Genomic DNA, 11,824 nt, shown 5'->3' on the forward strand with positions numbered 1-11,824 from the left:
GCACCGACCTTATTTAATATCTTCACGAACGACCAGCCACAACCACCACTCACAAAGAGCTTTATATATGCTGATGACCTTGGCCTTACAACACAAGCAAAAGATTTTGAAACAGTTGAAAAGCAACTCACCAATGCCTTGAAAGATCTCTCCAGCTACTACAAAGAGAACCACCTGAAGCCGAACCCTGCCAAGACACAAGTGTGTGCTTTCCACCTACGTAACCGCGAAGCCAACAGGAAACTGAAAGTTACTTGGGAAGGCCAAGAGCTCGAACACTGTTTCCATCCTAAATACCTTGGTGTCACCTTAGACCGAACACTAACATATAGGAAACACTGCATGAACAGCAAGCACAAAGTAGCTGCACCCAACAACATCCTGCGGAAACTGACTGGCAGCGCATGGGGAGCAGACCCACAAGTAGTAAGAACATCAGCCCTGGCCTTGTCTTTCTCAACTGCAGAGTATGCCTGTCCTGTTTGGCACAAGTCTGCCCATGCAAAGCACTGAATGAAACATAGCACTGAATGAAACATGCAGAATCATCACAGGATGCCTTAAACCTACACCTGTTGATAAACTCTACAAGCTAGCTGGCATTGCCCCTCCTGACGTGCGACGGGAAGTTGCTACTAACTGTGAGAGAAATAAGGTCGAACACTGTGAAAGCCACCCACTGCATGACTATCATCCTCCTCCCACCAGACTCAAATCAAGGAAGGGCTTCATGAGAACCACCACTCCTCTTGATGTCCCTCCATCAACAGCAAGGATGTCTCTCTGGGCAGCTAAACCTGGCAATTCTAACTGGATGGCCCCCCAAGAGGGTCTTCCTCCAGGGGCAAACCAAGAATGGGCAGCTTGGAAGTCCCTGAACAGACTCAGAAGTGGAGTGGGCAGATCTAAAGACAACTTGGCAAGGTGGCACTACCTGGAGGAATCCTCCACCTTGTGTGACTGTGGAGCAGAACAAACAACTCAGCACATGTATGCTTGCCCACAATGCCCTGCCTCATGTACGGAGGAGGAGTTGTTTAAAGCTACAGACAATGCGGTCGCTGTTGCCCGCTTTTGGTCCAAAACTATTTAGTTGCTTGTGATTTCCTTTTTTCCCCCCATCATTTTGAAATGTATTTGTCGTACAATGCTTTTGACATGAAATAAAAAAAAAAAGTATTCCGTCGGAATGCACCTGCAAAGTGTCACGGAAATGCATTATTTGAACAAGGGATTCTAATCATGCTTTTTAAAATACTATGGATTTTCATAACTTTTCTGTGTTTTAATCATGTTTATTAAGTTTGCTATTTTACCTGTATATGTTACTGTTAAATTTCATAATTGCACATGTTTTTGTTCATTTGTTGTGTTTTACACTGTTACTGGTTTTTTTAAAATTTATTTACATTTATTTACAGCATTTATATTCCGCCCTTCTTTCTCACCCCGAAGGGGACTCAGGGCGGATCACATTACACATATAGGCAAACATTCAATGCCTTTTAACATAGAACAAAGACAAGACAAACATAGGCTCGGAGCGGGCCTCGAACTCATGACCTCCTGGTCAGAGTGATTCATTGCAGCTGGTTACAGCTGGCTTGCTCTCCAGCCTGCGCCACAGCCCGAGCCCAAATCTGGGCTCGACCCATGTAAATCGCCCCGAGTCCCTTTGGGGAGACGAAGGCGGGGTATAAAAATAAAGTTATTATTATTATTATTATTATTATTATTATTATTATTATTATTACCACCTTTTTATTGGCTGACTGTTGCCACTTGTCAGTAGTACAGAACAACTACAACACTTTTACAACCTCTCCATTTTAATCAATGTTTTTATTAGTTTTGTCATTTATTTTTATTGGGTAATGTGTAAATTTTTATAATTGTGCATGTCTCTTGTCTATTGTTGTGTTTTATATTGCTATTGTTTTTATTCGGGCTTGGCCCCATGTAAGCCGCCCTGAGTCCCCTTTGGGGCGATAGAGGTGGGGTATAAAAATAAAGTTATTATTTTATTTTATGCCACAGCAAACAAGATAAATATGCTGGATTTCGTATCACAAAATCACAAGTCGAACACTTCCCAACCATTTAGGACTGTGTGATGTATTTACGGATGATGCGCGCAGATCCCAGCAGGGTGGCCTTTTGCAGCTGGCAGATCGTAATTTTGTCAATGTCTATTGTTTCCAAATGCCGGCTGAGATCTTTTGACATGGCACCCAGTGTGCCCATCACCACCGGGACCACCTGCACTGGTTTCTGCCAGAGTCTTTGAAGTTCAATCTTGAGGTCCTGATAGCGGCTGAGTTTTTCCTGTTGTTGTTGTTGTTGTTATTTGGGCTTCAATCTGATGGAAAGGGTAGCTTGAGAAACCTGCCCATTGCCACCAATGAGCCGGATCTAGACGTATTTTTTGGTCACGGTCTAAAAACTGCCATCTGGCTGCGTACCCGTTTTAGGGAGGCTCTCGAAAACATTATTATCTGGCCAACAGAAATGGATTGAAGTTCAACCGAAATGCACAAGCCTATTAACCGAAGCAACATCAGCAACATTTGCAGCAATGGAGCCATGTCTGCTGTAATAACTCATTTCAAAAAGTTGATTTTCAGACTGACGAAAACATGAAACCATAGGACATTTTGTTTCAATCAGTCAAATCTATGACGGCACAAGAGGGCTAGTTTGGAACTTCAGTCCGCTTCTGACACAATAAATAAATCAAAAGCCGGAATTGTTCAAATATTAACCCAGCACCACAAAGAAAGACCACACATGTGCATGACAAAATAGGCGGAAAATTTGGGGAAACCAATACAATTGGCAGAATGGGAAAGAAGTTGGAATATTAGGCTCAAATTTACTTATGCAATGGACATGAAAGAAAACTGGGTCAAAATGTTTTACAGATGGCATTGGACACCACAAAAAAATTGCAAAATTTTATAAAAATACATCTAATAAATGCTGGAAACGTGGAGAAGAAGTGGGGACCTTCTTCCACTGCTGGTGGAAATGTAGAAAAGCTAAGACCTATTGGAAAAAAGTACATCAGAGAATTCAAAAGATGTTGCAGATTAGAATTGATTTGGATCCAAAAGATTTCCTTCTGGGGATGTTAAATATAGAAAAAGATAAAAATAAAGAAATCTTATTTAACTATCTCACCACTGCAGCCAGGATGAACTTTGCTAAACATTGGAAGGATAAAGAAATGCCGGACGTAAGAGGTTGGACAAATAAGATCTGGGAAATTATGAATATGGACAAATTAACATACTTGCTATAAAACAATCAAGGCAGACCGAAGAAACAGACAAACTGGGAAACAGTTAAAAACTACTTAAGCAAAGAAGAATATAAGGTGATTATTTAAAAGACAATAGAAGAAAAAATATACAAAACAATTGAATCTATATATATAAAAGAGTGATGGCATCAGGGCAGCAGACAAAACAACAAAACTACAGGCCCCCTAACCTCGAAATTTGACAACACAACACATCATTCATGGCTCTAAATTGATACAACAAAAAGAAAAGAAAAATAAAGTCCTAATTACAGGGAGAGGAATAATAGTTTTTATCCAATTGCTGCCAGTTTGAAGGCTAAGCTCCGCCCACTTGGTCTCCTAGCAAACCTACTCAGCCTAGGGGACAGGCACAGTTAGGCCTCACTTAGGCCTCTTCCACAGATTATCAGATTTTAACTGGATTATATGGCAGTGTAGACTCAAGGCCCTTCCACATCTATATAATCCATTTAGAATCTTATATTATCTGCTTTAAACTGGATTATCTTGACTCCACACTGCCATATAGTCCACTTCAGTGTGCATACTAAACATAAAGACAGCCATACAACAGACATTCAATACCACCACTACCTCAACAATTTCTCACCAACACCACCAGACAACGCCACAGCAATGCGTGGCCGGGCACAGCTAGTATGTTATATAAAGAAATGCATAAAATAGAGACACCAGATAGAATTGGGAGAAAAGACAAGTAAAACCTGGTGTTAAAGTTGACATATAGGACACTGTGTAAAGATGGAAGTCAATTCTAAGCTAAGGTGATGGGTTGTTGTTGTGGTGGTTTGGTTTTTTCTCTGTTTCCTTTTTCCTTTTTTTTCTTTTCACTTTTTTTTGTCTTGTCCTGTATAGTTTGGTTGCACCTGTTTGTCTCATGTTGTCTGTGTTTTAATTTTATGTCGAAAGCATTAATAAAAATTTATTTCAAAAAAAAGAAAGAAAGAAAGAAAGAAAGAAAGAAAGAAAGAAAGACCACACATTGAACACACATAACACCAAACTTGTTGAGCCAAGCCCAGTTCTGTATTCAGGTGTTAAATAAACTCAAGGTCTTCATCCGGATTTGCTCCAAGTGGCTTCCTACACAAAGGGGTTTCGGGGAACTGCCTTGCATCTAATGACATTTCAGCGGCTCCCGTCATCAAGCGCTTGGCCACAATGAACAAAACAGAGGGTTCCTTGAGCTTTTCTCCCAATGAGCTATTTCTGTGAACTACTGCTTTCTTCTAAAGCTTTACTGCTTTTTTCTGAAGTTTTACTGCTTTTTTCTGAAGCTTTACTGCTTTTTTCTGAAGCTTTGCTGTTTTTTTCTGGAGCTTTACTGCTTTCTTCTGAAGCTTTACTGCTTTTTTCTGAAGCTTTACTGCTTTCTTCTAAAGCTGCTTTGATGGCCGTTGTTATCTTGCCGAGTTTGGTGTCATTATCCACGTAGCCATCTCCATTCTTTTTGGAGTGCACCAACTTCTCTGCCACGGTCACTTCGAACCATCCTGTGGCCTCAGGAGTCCCTTCTCCAGTAATTTCCAGCTTGTCTGGAAACTCCTTTTCAAGGTCCTTCTTGAGCTTCAGATACTTGTTATAGTTTCCTCAGGCCAGGCAATAAACCACCTTGATCTTGACAGCCATGGCGGCCATTCACCTGTAATGCAGGAGCTTCTGCAAACAATGGCACCGACAGAACATTGAGGCCACCAAGGTTCTGATTCTCAGGAATGTTCTGCATCTTGTCTGAACACGTCATAAAAGATATGTCATAAGTACTTTTAAAAGATTCTTTTATTCCGCTTTTGAGTGAGACAGGTTGTATTAGGCACTTTCAGAGAAAGAAGTAGACACAGACTCCTGTATTGGGTTTTATAATAATTATATTGGTTACATAAGCAAAAGGGGATATTGCATCAACAGTTACACATATAATCTAACATTCATTCATCATTCATTCCTCAAGTATTCTTACCATCCTTCTTGTTGAGGTTGATCAGCTTCTTGAGAGGAGACGGCTGTTCATAGTGGTGTTCAGAAACTGGTGTTCAGCTGGTCTGACACACCTTTCCTGAGAGCAAAGGGTCCTTTATGTAGTATTTTCTGTTGATTTGGTTCTGAAAGTTGTAAATTGCTGACAGACAGCTAAAATCCGTTGATTCCATCAGTTCCTGGACAGATGTATACATTGCTTAATTAGCTTTCCTTATCAAGGAGCCTTGTTTGCTTCCTTAATAATGTTGACAAACGTAAGGAGCCACCATGTTGACTTCCTTACTTAAAAGACCTTGGAGTCCTCGTGGACAACAAGTTAAACATGAGCCAACAATGTGATGCGGCTGCTAAAAAAGCCAATGGGATTCTGGCCTGCATCAATAGGGGAATAGTGTCTAGATCCAGGGAAGTTATGCTCCCCCTCTATTCTGCCTTGGTCAGACTACACCTGGAATACTGTGTCCAATTTTGGGCACCACAGTTGAAGGGAGATGTTGACAAGCTGGAAAGCGTCCAGAGGAGGGCGACTAAAATGATTAAGGGTCTGGAGAACAAGCCCTATGAGGAGCGGCTTAAAGAGCTGGGCATGTTTAGCCTGCAGAAGAGAAGGCTGAGAGGAGACATGATCACCATGTACAAATATGTGAGGGGAAGTCATAGGGAGGAGGGAGCAAGCTTGTTTTCTGCTGCCCTGCAGACTAGGACACGGAACAATGGCTTCAAACTACAGGAAAGGAGATTCCACTTGAACATCAGGAAGAACTTCCTCACTGTGAGAGCTGTTCGACAGTGGAACTCTCTCCCTGGGGCCGTGGTGGAGGCTCCTTCCTTGGAGGCTTTTAAGCAGAGGCTGGATGGCCATCTGTCGGGGGTGCTTTGAATGTGATTTCCTGCTTCTTAGCAGGGGGTTGGACTAGATGGCCCATGTGGTCTCTTCCAACTCTACTATTCTATGATTCTATGATTCTATGATTCATTGTCTTTCGCAATGTAAACAACTTGGTTTTCCACCAAGAGTTAATCAAGCCAGAGTTAATCAAGAGTTAATCATTTGTCACAGGTCTCATCAGCAAGTCCATGAATTGTAGTTTTCCAGGCCTTATTCCTTAGGATGGTATCTTCAGCCCAGTTAGGCCACATTCATACACCTTTCTCACTCAAATCATACATAATATATATTTCATAACATTAGATATTTCATGACAGATACAGGATGAATCTTGATCGAAATGGAGTATGCCCTAATGCAATGATGGGCAACCTTTTGCACTTGGTGTGTCAACATTCACCAAAAAACCTAGCATGACTTGGGTGGTGTGTCACTTTGAAAGAGAAAAACCATATTTTCACAATATATATAGTTTAAATAATAAAAATATATAATTGTAATATATAACTGTATTTAATAAATCAAAAACCATTTACTATTATTATTTCCATGTACCACAATCTATAATGTCTTATCTATGTGAAAAATTGTTTTTATTGTTTTATCGCTGTTATTGTATTTTTGTGTCGGGCATGGCCCCATGCAAGCCGCTCCGAGTCCCTCCGGGGAGATGGGGCAGGGTATAAAAATAAAGTTATTATTATATTATTATTATTATTATGGTACCTCTTTCAATTTCCACACTGATTTCTCTCTATTTTAGTTTCAATGTAGTCATGAATAATGAATAATATAATAATAATATAATAGTAATAATATAATAATATACTACAACAATAATAGAATGATTATATATCTATATATATAAAAGGGTAATGAAATTTCGGCCTAGGACAAAACAACAAAATTGCACATCCCAGAAACACTAAACTTGGCAGCACAACCCGTCATCCATGCCTCTACGTTCATACAACAAAAAGAAAAGAAAAATAAAGTCCTAATTAGAGAGAGAGGAATAATTGTTTTTATCCAATTGCTGCCAGTTAGAAGGCTAAGCTCTGCCCACTTGGTCTCCTAGCAACCCACTCAGCCCAGGGGACAGGCAGAGTTAGGCCTCACTTAGGCCTCTTCCACACTGCCTATAAAATACAGATTATCTGATTTTAACTGGATTATATGGCAGTGTAGACTCAAGGCCCTTCCACACAGCTATATAATACATTTATAATGGACTTAATGTCATGGGAAAACCTTTACCCTTTACCTTAACTATCACCAATTCCTCAATACTTTATTTCCCATACCACCATACCTCACCACAGCAATGCATGGCTGGGTACAGCTAGTATATATATATATATATATATGTATATATATATATATATATATATACACATACACACACACACACACACACATATGTATAATGTGCATAATTCCCATGGAGTAAACAACAAAACCACTGGACCAAATCACACCAAATTTGGCCACAAAAGACATTAGTCATCCAATCAATCTGCATGCGGCAGCGTGTCAGCAACAATGGCTAGGCATGTCAGTGCTGACACGCTTGTCATAGGTTGGCCTTCACTGCCCTAATGTGTAAGGTCCTATATCACTTTCTTCCACTTTTTGGATGCAATTCCGATCCTTGCAGAGCCTAGGAAAAGTCCGGCGTTTCTTTTGTATCACAGTTTCCAGCATCCCCAGAATACTGGCGTCTGTGCTCTTAAAAAGCAAGGATTTATCCAGTTATTGGTCCTGTGCTTACAATCTTTGTGAGTTTTCTATTTTTTTTGCAGAGTGGAGGTGCTCAAAACGGCTCATAATCAGCTGCGCATCCAGATTTGCTACCTCATGATTGCATTGACCCTCTTGGGATGTGTGACCATGGTCATTTCCGGAAAACTGGCAAGTAAACACTTTTTTAATGTTTCAACTTCAAGTGAGCTTGCATGCATGGACGCCTCTGGGTTTGCAAGGAACAGAAGCGCCTTAAATGCTTATTTAAATGTACAATTATGCTGTTTTTAATGTATATATTAATTTTAATTTTTAAATTTGAAAGATTTTTAAATTTGATGTAATCTGTTTTTCTGATGTATATGGTTGTATTGTAAGCCGCCCTGAGTCCCCTGATGGGTGAGAAGGGCGGGGTAGAAATGATGTAATAATAATAATAGTAATAATAATAATAATAATAATAATAATAATAATAATAATAATAATAATAATAATTTCTTCTTTCCTCCTACCTCGTGCTGGAATTCTTAGCAAGACAAGAAAGGATGTCACCGTCTACATCAGTGGTTCTTAAACTTATTCGGCCTGCCACCCCCTTTCTAGAAAAAAATATTAGTGCCCCCTGGAAAGGGGGGTGTGGCTTAGAGGGGTGGGCGTGGCTACTGCTCAAGAGGGCGGGGCTGAGCCTCTCCCTTAGTCCAAGATGCAGGGCTGGGAGGCTAGGTGGGCGGGGCCACAAATGGGTGGCCAGGACTGGAATGGGTGGAGTTACGAGCTCTGAGGCAGGGCTGAGCTTCTATCCCTGTCCTGGACACAGGGGGTGGGGCTAGAGGAGGGGGCGGGGCCTCTTCCCAAGTGCCTGACGGGGCTGAACCTCTATACCCCGCCCCCGTGTTCTAACAAGCGCCTCAGGAGAAGTATACAGAGGCTCAGCCCTGTCTCGCGCTCTTGGGAAGAGGCCCCGCCCCCACTCCTAGCCCCGCCCTTTAGCCCTAAAAGGCCTCTCAGGAGAGGTATAGAGCAGGGGTCCCCAAACTAAGACCCGGGGGCCGGATGCGGCCCATCAAAGCCATTTATCTGGCCCCCATGGCACAAGGGCAGAAAGGGGTTAGGCTAAATAACCCAAAGGGTCTCTTCTTCTCTTACAACCATTATTATTATTATTATTATTATTATTATTATTATTATTATTAACATTGAGGCTGGGTGGCCATCTGTCAGGGGTGTTTTGTTTGTGCTTTTGGTGCATAAAGGCAGAAGGGGGTTGGACTAAATAGCCCAAGCGGTCTCTTCCAACCCTCTTTATTTTTATTATTATTATTATTATTATTATTATTATTATTATTATTATTATTATTATTATCATTGAGGCTGGGTGGCTATCTGTTGGGGGTGCTTTGCTTGTGCTTTTGGTGCATAAAGGCAGAAGGGGATTGGACTAAATGGCCCAAAGGGTCTCTTCCAACCTTTTTTATTGTTGTTGTTGTTGTTGTTGTTATTATTATTAATTATTATTATTGCTCGATGGCCAACTATAGTCCGGCCCTCCAACGGTCCGAAGGATCGTGAACTGGCCCCCTGTTTAAAAAGTTTGGGGACCCCTGGTATAGAGGCTCAGCCCTGTCTCAGGCTCTTGGAAGGAGGCCCCGCCCCCAGCCCTAGCCCCACTCTTTAGCCCTAAAAGGCCTCTCAGGAGAGATAGAGGCTCAGCCCTGTCTCAGGCTCTTGGAAGGAGGCCCCGCCCCCAGCCCTAGCCCCACTCTTTAGCCCTAAAAGGCCTCTCAGGAGAGGTATTTATTATTTATTTATTTATTTATTTACAGCATTTATATTTCGCACTTCTCACCCCGAAGGGGACTCAGGGCGGATCACATTACACACATCAGGCAAACATTCAATGCCTTTTTAACATAGGACAAAGACAAACAACAAACATAGCTCCGAGCGGGCCTTGAACTTATGACCTCCTGGTCAGTGATTCATTGCTCTCCCGTCTGCGCCACAGCCTCGGGCTATAGAGGTATAGAGGCTCAGCCCTGTCTCGGGCTCTTGGAAGTAGGCCCCGCCCCCCCTTCCCTAGCTCCGCCCTCTGTGTCCCAACAAGCACCTCAGAAGAGGTATAGATGTTCAGCCCAGTCTCGGGCTCTTGGGAAGAAGCCACGCCCACTCCTCTAGCTCCGCCCCCTGTGTGTCCTAACAGGTGCCTCAGGTGCTCAGCCCTCTGTCCGGCACTTGGGAAGAGGCCCCGCCCCTCTCCTGGCCCCGCCCCTGTGTCCTAATAGGTGCCATCACTGCCCCCCTGGATCACTGCAGTGCCCACCAGGGGGCGGTAATGCCCACTTTGGGAATCACTGCTCTACATCATAGAATCATAGAGTTAGAAAAGATCCCAAAAGTATTCCAGTTGAACCACTTTCTGCCAGGCAGAAAGATGCAATCCAAACCCTCCCGAGAGATAACCATCTAACCTCCAAAGATGGAGAGATATCCTACTCCATTAGAGTTAGAAGGAGACCCCAAAGGTCATCCAGTCCAATCCCCTTTTGCCAGGCAGGAAGACATTATCCAAGCCCTTCCAGCAGGGCTTCTAATCTCCAAAGATAGAGCAATATCCTACTCCAATAGAGTCAGAAAGGGACCCCAAAGGTCATCCAATCCTAACTAAACATCACCAGGTACAAACTAAATACCCCTAGCGCCTTAAACCACTCTTCAAAGGGATTCATAGTTTCCAGATCTGGTAAACCCATTTCACATTTTGGCTCATTTTAAAGGAGCTCTCCAAGGTACCAGTAGGAGCCCCGATGGCAAAGTGTGTTAAAGCTCTGAGCTGCTGAACTTGCAGACCGAAAGGTCCCAGGTTCAAATCCCGGGAGCAGAGTGAGCACCCACTGTTAGCTCCAGCTCCTGCCAACCTAGAAATTCGAAAACATACAAATGTGAGTAGATCCAGCGGGAAGGTAACGGCGCTCTATGCAGTCATGCCAATGGCCACGTGACCTTGGAAGTGTCTACGGACAACGCCGGCTCTTCGGCTTAGAAATTGAGATGAGCACCAACCCCCAGAGTCAGACATGACTGGACTTAATATCAGGGGAAACCTTTACCTTTTACCAAGGTACCAAGCCTATTTAGGAATGGGTATTGTAGTTCAGCCAGAGGCTGGAGATGAGTGGATGGTTGTGGGGACTGATGGGTTTTCTTTCTTTTTAAAAAAAAATACTTTTTATTAAGATTTCTTTTATAATACAATAATAATATAATAGTAATAAAGAAGAAAAAGGAAAAGAAAAAAGGAAAAAAGAAAAGAGAAAAAGAAAGGTTAATATATACATCTGAAAAAAAGGGACATAAGTAGAACAGATTTAAGACTGCAAGTTATAGTATCTATTTCACTATGTATATTACCTACACTAAATTGTGTATATTCTGGAAAAAAATTAATTAAAATTTTGTTATTATTGTTATAGTTACTTAATTGCAGTATATAGAAGACTATATATATATAGAAAGAGAGAGAGAGAGAGCATAGGCGAAGAAGAGATTGAGATATAAACAAAGGTTAAAATTATCAGGATAGAGAAACGATGTTACATAGCAAAATGATTGGTTGTTTTGACTTCCTGGTATCTTCCAGAGGTCTGTTCCTTTTCTATTTTTCTGTTCTATTCTTGTTCTTTTTTTCCCTTTCTTCTTTCTTCCCCTTTGTTTTTGTACATAGTTTTGTTTTTACAAATAGTTCTTATCATATCAATATTTTTTTATTCTTTAACATGAGATATTCATTAACTTGTTTCCAGTTGGTTCCCTTTATTTTCATTCCTTTATTCATAGTCGTGAGAAAGGTAAGCCTGATGGAGACTGATGGGTTTTCCATGGAGGGAAAT

At 41.6% G+C, this 11,824-nt stretch overlaps 1 pseudogene across 1 annotated transcript; it reads right to left on the reverse strand.

Moving 5' to 3' along the window:
• Positions 1-4,329: 4,329 nt before the first annotated feature.
• On the reverse strand, positions 4,330-5,002 carry LOC100565528 (selenoprotein W-like; annotated as a pseudogene). The gene has a single exon (XR_010001033.1). The product of XR_010001033.1 is annotated as a selenoprotein W-like (transcript).
• Positions 5,003-11,824: the final 6,822 nt, after the last annotated feature.

This window comes from Anolis carolinensis, unplaced genomic scaffold (genome assembly GCF_035594765.1).
Source record: "Anolis carolinensis isolate JA03-04 unplaced genomic scaffold, rAnoCar3.1.pri scaffold_12, whole genome shotgun sequence".
Lineage (NCBI taxonomy): Eukaryota > Metazoa > Chordata > Lepidosauria > Squamata > Dactyloidae > Anolis > Anolis carolinensis.